The sequence below is a fragment of the Citrus sinensis genome, chromosome 5, assembly GCF_022201045.2.
Source record: "Citrus sinensis cultivar Valencia sweet orange chromosome 5, DVS_A1.0, whole genome shotgun sequence".
Lineage (NCBI taxonomy): Eukaryota > Viridiplantae > Streptophyta > Magnoliopsida > Sapindales > Rutaceae > Citrus > Citrus sinensis.
In genome coordinates this window covers 16,200,909-16,213,682 of record NC_068560.1, presented here as the reverse complement: position 1 = coordinate 16,213,682, position 12,774 = coordinate 16,200,909, and the positions used below count along the sequence as shown (strand labels likewise).

Genomic DNA, 12,774 nt, shown 5'->3' with positions numbered 1-12,774 from the left:
ATTCCCTAGGTAATTATCAAATAAATGCCCCTCTCTACAATACACACAAGAAACATCGGCAACTTGATTGACATTTGATGGAGCAGTAGTTATAGCTTTCACCATATTGGTCAATAACGTTACTTGGGCTGATAATGTTGTAAATGCATCCATATTGTGTATACCTGCTGCTCTTCTTAATACATTTGTCTAGGTGATGGCCACTAATAATTGTTATTAGTAATTCTCTCTAAACTTTCATAGGCTTCATTGTCAGATTTAGATAACAAAGCCCCATTTGCTGAAGTATCGACTATCAATCTAGTGCTTGGGCTCAACCCATTATAGAAGGTTTCAAATTGTATACAACAAGGAATGCCATGATGAGGACATCTCCTGAGCAACTCCTTAAATCTTTCCCAAGCCTCATACAAGCTTTCATCTTCTAGTTGATGAAAAAAAGTGATCTTATTCCGTAATTTTACATTTTTGGTTAGTGGGAAGTACTTCATCATAAGCTTATCAGCCAAGTCATTCCATGTTGTAATGGAGTCTGGTGGTAAAGAGTTCAACCATGCTCTTGGTCGGTCTCTTAGGTAATAAGGAAAGAATCTAAGTCTCAATGAATCTTGTAATGCACCAATAATTTTAAAAGTATCACCCACTTTCAAAAATAACTTAAGATGGTGATGAGAATCTTCTGATGCTAATCCATGAAATTGCCCCACTATTTGCAACATTTGAAACATCACTGGTTTGAGTTCAAAATTGGCATCTTTTACCTCAAGTCCGACAATGCCAGGATGTATAACTTAAGCGGCCAATAAAGCATAATCTCTAATGGCTCTGTCTCTATCATTTGCTATGTAGATAATATTGTTATTCCCTGGTGGTCTCTGATTAATTTTCTCATTTTGACCTTCTTGAGCATTAACAGGTTGTATTGGTCCGTAAGGGTCTAAGTTTCCTAAGTTTTGCAAGTCATCCATTGCTACAGTAGCTTTTGAATTTCTTTGCTCTCTTCTCAATCTCCTTACAGTTCTTTCAATCTCTGGATCAAATTGAAATTCAACAAGTTTGTATTTGCGCATGCAAGAGTGATCTGTTAACAAAGTAAACAATTCAAAATAAAATCAAAGATTAGCACCGTCAAAATTAATTTCACAACTAAAAAATAAACAATCAATCCCCAGCAATGGCACCAAAAATTTGTTGCTAATTTTAACTCCATTGCTATTAGGGTCAGTGCACAAGTGTACACAATAAGTAATATAAGGATAAGTATCCAAGATCGTCTCCATAAGGATTGATACTATCAGACTTGCTACAGCAATTTCACAGAGCAACCTATGTTCTCAATTAAATCAATGCAATTAATACAACTAAATGACTAGGTAAAATAAAATCACAATAACTAAAAATGCAATTAATAAAATTTGTACATTAAACACGAAATTAAATTCAATTAGAATAGAGTAGTTGAGTAATTAAACTCTCTTGATGGTGTTGACTGTGTTATTTATGTCAAGCTCAGTTGTTGTAGCATCTGCTACAGCACTGGGCAAAAACCATCTTTATTCTCAACGGTAGCATGTTGGATGTCTTATATCTTTATGCAACTTAATAGTGACCAGTTGATATGTCAACATAAGATATAGCATTACACATTTATGTTCTTTTTACCCTACAAGGTGAATCCCCATATCTAGTTCATCACTAATCTTAAATTAAGCACAACCTTTTTTGGTCTCAAGTTAAACTCAATCTAAGACCAAGTATTGATCTAATATGTTCCAGTAAGATAGACCTTTTTGCAGCTCTTTCTTACCTTGTATCATTAAATGGGTGGTCAACCGAAATAATGAATGTAAATAAATGTTATTAAAGCAAAATGTTATAGCAAACATGTAGCAACACCTATATTTAGTCTATTAACCATCAAGATAGTTTAACACTCAACCACAAATGAATTTAGTTCATAATTTGCTAAAAGAGATTAAACAGTCAAATTCTAGCCATCGAGTACATCTTCATGATCAATGAATAACAAGTAAACAAGAAAAGAATGAGAAAGAGTGAATTCCAATTGACTCTGCAAATTTACTCAACTGGTGCAGCCTTGAATTCTGCTCGGGAATTCTGTTACTTCCTTGGTTCTTTTCTATTATCTAAATTGACGGCTCTCTCTCCTATGCCACTTTTTCTTCAAATTAGGAAACTGCAGATCGCAATGCTCAAGGGTTCCTACAGCAATGGTTGCTACAGTAATGGCTACAGCAATGGCTACAACATCTCCATTGTTCCAATCTTGCTCCAATTCTTCTATAGCCATGCTTATTTGTCCTCTTTATAAGTCCATTGCAAAAGCATCTTTTCCATGAAATTCAAGTTTCCATTGACCTACAATTAAACATATGTTCTAAGCATACAATTATTCAAAAATCACATAAACTTTATTAAACTTAAATTAAAATGAATGCAATGCAAACTATCATTAAAGTGCACTAAAGTTACTCTCTAAGTAGTCTTGATTTAAGCCTAAAAATGTCATGATAACTCTCATTTCATAGAGTTATTTAGGCTTGGTAATTTAGCCCGACCCTATTTTTGGCCCGATTGACCCGACCCTAATTTTTAGGGCTTTGACCTGAATTTTTAAGGTTAGGGTTAGGTTAGGGTCAAAATTTTAAGGCCCGAACAAATTTCGAGTCAGGGTCGGGCTTAAAGCCAACCCGTCCCGACCTTATTAAAAAGAAAAACTAACACAAGTTAACACTAAGGCCAATTCATTTCTTTTTGTTGCGTGGTGATAATAATGATGGGAATTGTTATGTGCGTGTTGGTGATTGCATTCCTAGTCATATATTGCTTTCCATCGTGGAGACAAAGGGGACCCCTCTATCAAAGCTAGTTGTTGAAATATCATACCCAAAATGGCAAAATCACATTAATTCAAAGCTTGAATGGGAAAACGATCTTGCTTTTTTTGTATGTTTTATTTTATTTAAAGACTCATAGGGATAAGCTTGGATCTATCTTTCGTTTTAATCATTTTAGCCTCCAACTCCATCTTTTTCAAAAGTTTCGTTTAGTCCATTTTGAATGGCAAGGTAAGCTTCGATCAACGCAATCAAGATCGTTTCATGACCATCCGCCACATGCCAGCCAATCAGCTATCTATCTCGCTGTTACGTGCTGCCTACAGCTTGCCCCAACTCCAACGACCAACATACACGTTCCCGGCATTAGCTATTTAGCTTTGGTAATTTTAATTTCATAAATGTTGGGTTGTGTATTTAAATTGTGTGTTTTTCTTTGTATAAGACATGAGTTTCTTATTTTTATTTTTTATGTTGGGTTGTTAAATTGAATTGTGTACAGTATGGCTAAACTGGTTGTGGAATTACATTGTGTATTTTTAATTTAATTGCATTGTGTGTATTTCATGTTGGATTTTGGAATTGATTTGTGTGCGGGGTTGAAATATTTGTGGAATTGGTTGAAATGGTTGTGGAAAGTGGAATTGAATTGTGTTTGAAATGGTTGAGAAATTGCCGAATTGGTTGAAATGGTGGTGGGAAATAGGAGGGTTAACTATTTCGGTAGGGTCGGGTTAAACCCGACCCGATGTTGACCCGTAATTAAATAGTGTTCGGATTTTTTTAGGGTCGAGTTTCAAATTTTTTTGATCAGGTCGGGTAGGGCTTGGCAAAGCCTAAGCCTGACCCGACCTTTTGCCAACCCTAGAGTTATCACTCACCATGAACCTAAGGAATTTGCCCGATCCAACCCTAAAAGCACACTTCTCTAGGTTGAGCTTCATCTTATACTTCCTCAAAAGCCCAAATGTCTCATTGAGGTGCTTTGTGTGCTCATTTTTTTGACTTGGTTATCATGTTGTCCACGTAAACCTCCATCATGTGCCCGATTAACAGCTTAAAAATCTTGTTCACCAACCTTTGATATGTCACACCCGCATTTTTAAGGCCGAATGGCATTACGCTGTAATAGAACAAACCTTATTTAGTGATAAACATCATGTTCTCCTCATCTTGCTCGTACATCAAAATTTGGTTATATCCTGAGAATGCGTCCATAAAGCTGAGCAAACTATATCTGGCTGTTGAGTTAACCAGTTGGATGATCTTAGGCAAGGGAAAGTTGTCCTTTGGGCATGCCCTGTTGAGGTCGGTAAAATCAATGCACATTCTCCATTTACCAGTGGCCTTTCTTACTAGGACGAAGTTTGATATCCATTCAAGATAACTCACTTCCCTGATGAACCCTGCCTTCAAGAGTTTCTTCACCTCGTTGTTTATGGCCTCATATCCCTCTTAGTTGAAATATCTCCCTTTCTGTCTTACAGGTCGGGCACAATTTTTTATCGCCAACTTATGGCAAGCCACCTTGGGATTGATTCTTGGCATGTCATCATGCGTCCAAGCAAACACATCAGAGTGAAATTGCAGGCAATGTACCAGCTCCTTCTTCAGCCTTTCTTTCAGTTTCGATTCAATCTTGACTGTTTTCCTTGAGTCACCCTGTTCTAAGTTGACTATTTTCATCTCCTTAACTGGCTCCTATCTTTCCCTCATAAGTTCTGCTCATGCATCAAGTGAGGTAATTGGCATTATCTCTTTTGCTGCTGTAGAGTAACAGCCTCGAGCGATTTTCTGGTCACATCGTACCATGCCAAATACCCCATTCACCTAGTACTTGAGAGTCAAGTAATGATTGGATAGTACTGCCTTGCTCACTCTTAAAAAAGATCGACCTAAAATCATCTGGTATATGCTCTCATCATCGACGACAACAAAATGCAAAATCATCGTCTTCTCAAACAGTGCAGAGCCTATTGTGATTGGTAGCTCGACCATGCCGATGGGAGTTAGCCTTCCTCCGTCGAACCCCTTAAAGTATGTATTGTTATACTTCATCCTCAGATATGCTATTCCAATTTCATCTAGAGTTGACTTGAACATGACATCGACTAAGCTTCCCGCATCTACCAGGATTCAGTCAAATTTCTTGCTGGCAACAGTGGCCTTAATGACGAGAGCATCTTCATGTGAGTACAACACTCCTTCTTTATCATAATCCGTCCACATGATGGGTATCTGCCTTGTCTTTGCTTGTTTGGCTACCGAGGAGTTTAAGAATACTTTTTTGCTGGTCATATTATACCTCGCATGATTCTTTCTTAATTTGTTAGAATTCCCAACTATTGTCGAGCCTTCAATGATAATCTAACAACAGACTGCTCGTGATCTGCATTTCTAACATTCTGGTCTGCTCCACATGGTGAGTATGATTTTTGGGCTCCCGACATTGGGTTGTAGTGTGACCATGAGTACCATGAAACTCGCAAAATTGGCCCCTATCTTATTTACTGGGTGTATTGGGATGGGGGAATACAGCAAACCATGATTCTTTATTGCGTGGTACAATTCATCCAAGGATACCTTGAAGGGGGTATACCGCCCATAACTCTGGCTCTGGTCAATCATGTGCATTGCCCTTTCTTTGTGGATATTTTTTTGAGCAGGAGGAGGAATTGATAGATTGGGCCTGCTGGTTCTCATATTCTGCAGGTGGTATGTCATCTAGGTATGGTGATAAGGATGACTGTACATTTGGTTAGGCCTCCCCCACGAGTCTCTAGTCAGAGAGCGAGGAGGCTGCATTCTGTTGCGTTGAAATTGGGATAGCCTCTGGTGAGGTTGGTAAGAGATAATTCAGTTTCCCGCACTACTACCTTGGGCATGGTGATTCTTCTGCTTAATTGGCCCGCTTCCTCCTAGGACTTTCTTTTCCATCGTCTTCAATCATTCCAGCTGCTCGCTCTTAATCGTCGCCACTTTTCCTTCTCAATTTCTATGTCTCTATTAGCTTGCTCGTAGGCTATGGAATATGACTGTATTGCAGGACTCTTCAAGTTGTACAGCAGGCACCTTATCCTTACTCCTTTCTTTAGCCTCCTCAAGGCTTGAGGATGGTTGTAGGCTCCAAAGTTAAGGACAGCACAATGGTATCTTTTGGTGAACTCCCGGAGAGTCTCGTTTTCTCTTTACTTCATGCTCATTAGCTCCATATCACCTTCTGGTGCCATTACTCCCCTAAACTGCTTTGCAAACTCCTGGCACATCTGTTCGAATGCTTTGATGCTTCCTCAAGGGAGCCTCTGGTACCACTCATGTGCTCATCCTTCTAAAGTAAGCTGGAACACTCTGTATCTCTAGGCTTAAGATAACCCATGTACTTCAGTTATGTCATTGAAGCGCTCTATGTGCACCAAGGGGTTGGTTCATCCAGCATATTTGAGGTCGAGGAAACAGAAGTTCCTTGGAAAAACAGCACTCATGATCTCTGCTAAGAGGGAAGATTCATTATCTAACATTATTCTCCAACCTGATGCTCTATTACGCCCCTGCATGTCGTCTATAATATGTGCTAACCTCTGCACTTCTCCCTCTAGCTCCATGGCTCGACCAGGATCACATGCAACTTTTTGTTCCGCTCCCCACAAACGGCGCCAAAATGTTGATACAGGATTTTGCGTCTGCTCGTTCGCGACCAAGATCACTCTTCTACACTTGAATTTGTAGTGGTGGGGGATAACTTCACGCTGCTCCTGTTGGACGAGTAGAACTATAAGGCTGGCCGGTTCTCCTCTTTGAATTCCTACACACACAGAAACTGGTCAGAGAATGCCAAGGAATTTTTCGGCGTAAACCCTCTGACACTTGAGTCAACAATCCAGGCTTATTGTGGAAAAACCTTTTCCACTAATCTCGTGACTCTATAATAATTTCTCAAACACTGGAAAAATCCCAAAAATTTCCCTAGGTCTCCCTAATAAAGATGCACCCCCCCAATTCTCTTAGGTTAATTTTTATTTTAAAAATGTCTAACCCCTTTACCTTCTTCGCAAGCCCTTTTATAGCCCTCCTGAGAATTCAGTCCCCATGACCCATGTTTGCCACTCTACCTTAGTTCCCAGTCGTGGATACTCGGGCATTGTGATCGTGGCTAAATGGGCCTCGTGCCTGGATTCTCAGAGAGTGGCACACGTTCTAACAACTGCCATAGACTAGGTCTTCCGGCCTGGGCCCTATCAGGAGATATCCTCAGTGTCTAGCAGAAAACTCCTCAGTGTCGAACAAAATATTCCTGCTCATGGACATTGTTGAGTGTTAGAAAATGTATATTTATAAAGGAGAAAATCGTCATTTTACACTTCAAGTTTTACTAACACCCTTACTTTTATGTATTTAAGCTTCTTGTCATTTAATTATGTGTGTTGTATTATAATTAAGTATTTTATGTATTTTAGGGGCATCATAATCATTTCACAATGAACGAGAGATCAGACGGCAAAACGGACATCACTTTTGAACTCAAGACAGTCGAAAACCTTAGCAGGAGCCTAAAAGGAAAAATGTCACTGTTCATATGTACGGTATTGTCTACGTTACTATTCACGACACTGTTCACATAGACGGAACGATGACGTGGCATTGACCGATGATGTGGCATTAACTGATGAGGTATCACGATCCTGTTGGACTAAAATTCTTATGTACTGTTGATCGATGACGTGGCAGCATATCAGTGGACCAAAAATCTCGCGTACGGTACATGCATCACACAAGATTATTTTCAACCAAACCGCGTCACTGTTCAAGCTGGGTCAAATCGTGTTACTGTTCAAACCACGTACTGTTGACCGATGACGTGGCGTAATCCTGAGCGTCCGAAATGTTTTTTATTATTTAGAGCCCTAAAAGACGATGGAAAGGCCATCTTTGATCCGTTTGAGCCTTTCTAGCCATCCCTTTTATGAAATATTCATAGTTAGCCCTTTTGAGCCTTTAAAAAAAATAATATTTTTTTTGTCAAACTTATCATCTTGACCCACTCCGATTTGGAGTATTACCCGATATCTTACAAGTTCCATCACTTATTTATGTTTGAGGAAAATATAAATAATTATTTTGTTTAGTGAAGTTATGCCAAACAAAAGCAAAAAAAAAAAGAAAAATAATTGTTGTTTCAAAAATAAAAATAATAATAATAGGTGAAATCCACCTTGCAACTTCCAAAAAAAAATCTCTACATTTTTCTCAAACATACACTTTGTTTTTCTTATTTCCCCTCCTCTGTTAGCCATGTCCCAAGCCTACGTTACGTCCTAATAAAAGTCCTTCTTGATTTTAGGGAACTATAGTCTGAAGTAGAAGCTAGTTATATGGGCTAAAAAGATGTAGTGATGTATAAAAAAAATAAATAAATAAATTGGGTTGACTAACATTTTTTTTTGACTTGAGATCATATTATTTCTAAGCTGAGGGCATATTTCTTTCATCTTGGTGAGAGCATGTGATATCACTTCTTTATTATTTTCTCTCAATTACCATTCATTGGAGTGACTATTTTTATTGGGTTTAATTTCTTTGTGAGAGTGTCACTACCTCCAGTGAGATTTTGGGGTTTGGCATGTCATTCTTGAAAGCAGCTATGACAAAGTCTACTAGGTTTATTCATGTAGATGGTTGATGTGGGTGTGATGTTTCTTTAGACTGGAGATAATGCTTATACTTTTATTTGATTGTTATTATTAATATGATTGAATAAACACGAGTGTTTCTAAAAAAAAAAATCATTTTGGGTTTGAATTTTATTTTCGCTTTATTTGCTAGGGACTAGCAATAAGCTGGTTTGGGGGTGTGTTGAGTGTTAGAAAATGTATATTTATAAAGGAGAAAATCGTCATTTTACACTTCAAGTTTTACTAACACCCTTACTTTTATGTATTTAAACTTCTTGTCATTTAATTACGTGTGTTGTATTATAATTAAGTATTTTATGTATTTTAGGGGCATCATAATCATTTCACAATGAACAAGAGATCAGACGGCAAAACGGATATCACTTTTGAACTCAAGACAGTCGAAAACCTTAGGAGGAGCATAAAAGGAAAAATGTCACTATTCACATGTACGGTACTATTCACATGTACGGTATTGTCTACGTTACTGTTCAAGACACTGTTCACATAGACAGAACGATGATGTGGCATTGACCGATGATGTGGCATTGACTGATGAGGTGTCACGATCCTGTTGGGCTAAAATTCTTATGTACTGTTGATCGATGACGTGGCAGCATATCAATAGAACAAAACTCTCGCGTACGGTACATGCATCACACAGGATTATTTTCAACCAAACCGCGTCACTATTCAAGCCAGGTCAAACCATATTACTGTTCAAACCGCGTGGTCAAACTGCGTACTGTTGATTGATGATGTGGCGCAATCCTGAGCGTCCGAAATGTTTTTAATCCGATGACTATGATTTACTCAATGTATCTATAAAACATTTGATATCTCTGAATCCATTTTTGGACTTCATTTTCTATAATTCCTTCTCCATCTTGTATTTTCTACGTATTTTAATAAATTCCCATTTTGCCCCTAGTTCAATTATGAGTAGCTAATTTTCTTTCAAGCTTGGGTTGAAGGTGAAGTCTCAACATATGTCATGGGCTTTATTTGGTAAATTTATTTTCTCTTCCCCTCTAATTTTTGTAGATGTTCTGACTTTTCGTCGACAAATAATAATACTCTTGTCTAGATACCGCCCTGGTTTCACCGGCTCCCTAGTACAAGGTTATTATTATTTGGCACGATAAGCCCTTAGCACCATATTGATTAGAGTGTGGTTCATGAGGTGTGGATTCCCCCCTTATGATTTAATTGGCATTAATAAGAAATATTTAGCCCATGGTGCATGTTGATGAGGATCTAGACACTCAAGCGTTTCAATTATTGTAGTTTCCACTTTAATTTATTCTCGCCATTTCAATTCCAATTTTAGGATAATCTAAGTCACTTTCACCACAAATCCAATCACCCTCATACAAAATTAATTCTACATATAATTAAAATCTACCTCCTCGTGAGATCGACACTCATCACCATTAGTCTATTCTACAATAGATTCGTGCACTTGCGAGTTCAATAAAATTTGTATAACAGACACTATATAGCCCCTTGCCCACGAGAAGGAAATCCTCACTTGAGTGCAGCTAGTCATGTCGTTATACGCCCCAAACAATTATCATTTGAGAGATGGTATAATAAAGTTGTTCATTTTGAAGCTTAACAGTGAAAAATAAGAAAAATAAATTTTCTTTTTGTTATTTTACTATGTTTATAAAAATATTTTTGCTCTGTTTGTTCTGTTTTCTTTGCTGGGATTTGAGCTAAAAAATTATCCCAAATAATATGATATTCATCAATTGGTTGGAGAGATAATATAATTAATTTACTTAGATCTTAAAAGTATTACCAAGCACTCAATTAATGACACGTCATCTGGGATTAAGTGCCTATTTGCTATGGCTTATTTAATGGTTATAAGTACTTATTTAATCTTATAAGCTTTTATCATAATTTTTGTTATTGTTTGGTTTTTTTTCCAATAGAGATTTTGAAGTTTAAATAAACTATTTTGCCTCTACTAACAAAAGTTTAAATTTTGGCTTTTGGGAGTAGAGGGTGAAAAGCTTGTTTTAAATGTTAAAATATTTAAAATATCCTCCACTTATTTAACAATCTTATTTTAGTCTTTTTATAACATAACTTTAACAAACTTACCTATTAAAGTAATTTTATAAATTTTTAATAAAAGCATTTATTGACAACCAAACAACTAATATTTTTTAGGTAAAAGCTCTATTTATAAAAGCTCTACTAATAAAAATTCTACTTGAATAAGCTCTACTTGAAAAGCTGTACCAAACGGAGCCTAAATTTGAGATTAAAAAAAATTGAAATGTCTATCTTTACTCTAATTTAATTGAAAATTTGTTAGAGTGCAATTTATGCACTAGTTTTGCATTGTTTACTTCCCTTAATATTGATGTTTTGCACTTAATAATAGTGATTTACTTGTGTTTTACTTTTGTAGGTGCAATTCTATTGATTGGTGATAAAATTGAGCAACAAGATGATGTTTAAGGATGATTGTTCTCTTGGAGAAATTATGAGCGTCAGAAGAACTTTGTTGATAAGGCGTGGGCGCGTGCTGTCAACTACGAACCTGGAGTTTTTGGTTTAACGTGTTTTGTAGTTTTGGTTATTTTTGTAATTACGAATTTAATATTTCAGATATTAGTATTTTATTTTAAAAAGAACTCTAGAGGAGAAGAGAGAGAGAGTATTTAAGAGAGGAATCTATTGTGAAAAAGGGAGATTGGAGAAAAGAAAGAAACCATGGATCTAAATTTTTCTCTTCTTTCTATGAAGAACTAAACCTATTATTCTGGTTGAATGTTAATAAAGCTTTGATTCATCACTACTGTGAGATCTTTCTTATGCTTTAATTGTTTTATTACTTTTTGGGTATTTGTTTATTCTCTGAATTATTTTCATGATTATGTTTGTTAATTAGGTAATTGGCCACTATTTAATTATCAACTTAATCTATTGTCAATTAAAGGATTCATCGTATGAAGATTTTAATATTTGTGACAAATAACATAGCAGTGAGTTGTGTTATGAGAATAAACAATCTAATTTAAATGAACCATCATATGAGTTTGTTGATTAGGATTTGGATCTCTCTGGTTTTTCAGGCTGTCAATTGATTAAATCCTATGATCGCATCTAGGGTTGTCTATTGATTAGGGAAATAACCAATGGTCGTACCTTGGTTATCGACTAGTTAAGGAGAGATTGGCTATTAGAGGGTTTCAGTAGCTATAACAGATCTATTCATAAATAGTAATAAATTATATTTGAATCAATGATCAGTAGTCGAATCAAGCTGGGTTAATTCCTTCAACCAGAGCTTTCTCCAATTTGAATTACAACTTTAATTTGCATTCTTGTTATTTTAATTTGATTTTTATTATTGTCAACAATTCCCCCATTTTACGTTTTACATTTTAAAAGGATTTAAATAATTACCGATCTTTGTGGACATGACCCTGCTCAATCACTATACACAATTTATTTAGAGTAGGTATTTATTTTTGCTGGGTTAGACAACCATAAAAAAAACTCTATCACTGAATGATCATTTATAGTTTGCTTAAGACTAAAATGTCACCCATAAGTTTGTTCTGGATTTGTAATTGATTTATCTTAATTCTTCAACTCGGCAAAGGGTTGTACATCTTATTCCTATACACTTAAAAGTCACGAAGATCAAAACCAGATTTGTCGTTACATTTGCTTGAAAAATAATTTTCGGCAATGGATTCTCGTGTTTAAGCGATATTTTTAAAGGGTTGCGATAGTAGTGGAGCACTAATGCACTTCATAAATATCAAATGGATTGTTAAAAAAAAAGAAAAAAATGTTCATATATTTTTTAATATTTTTTATAAACGCTAAAAGATCAGGTGGTCGATGGATAATTTTTTTTTCCTTTTTTATCTTAATCATGTTTGAACGACATCCTTTTGGATGTTTAGGTAAAATGACAATTTTATCCTGACGACATCAACAAAATTCTAATAGAGTTAAGATGACAGTGAACAATTGAAACACTTTGTAAACTTCAAGAGGATTTCTGCAAAGAAAAAAGTGTTTGTATATCTTTGAAAGAGTCCGAAAGATCACGTGGTCAGTGAATAATTGCCTATTTATTCTTATTTTATTTACTATTATTAACAATAAATTTTTTCAATATTAATTGTTACAATCATTATTATTATTATTATCATCATTATTATTATAATATTAATAATATGACAAATGTAGTAATAAATAATTATAATTATAAT

The 12,774-nt window shown here is 35.9% G+C and overlaps 1 non-coding gene across 1 annotated transcript; it reads left to right on the top strand.

Annotated features, from left to right (window-relative positions):
- Positions 1–354: 354 nt before the first annotated feature.
- LOC112497009 (small nucleolar RNA R71) lies at positions 355–462 on the top strand. The gene has a single exon (XR_003063541.2). It is a non-coding gene; the product is annotated as a small nucleolar RNA R71 (small nucleolar RNA).
- The last annotated feature ends 12,312 nt before the right edge of the window (positions 463–12,774 follow it).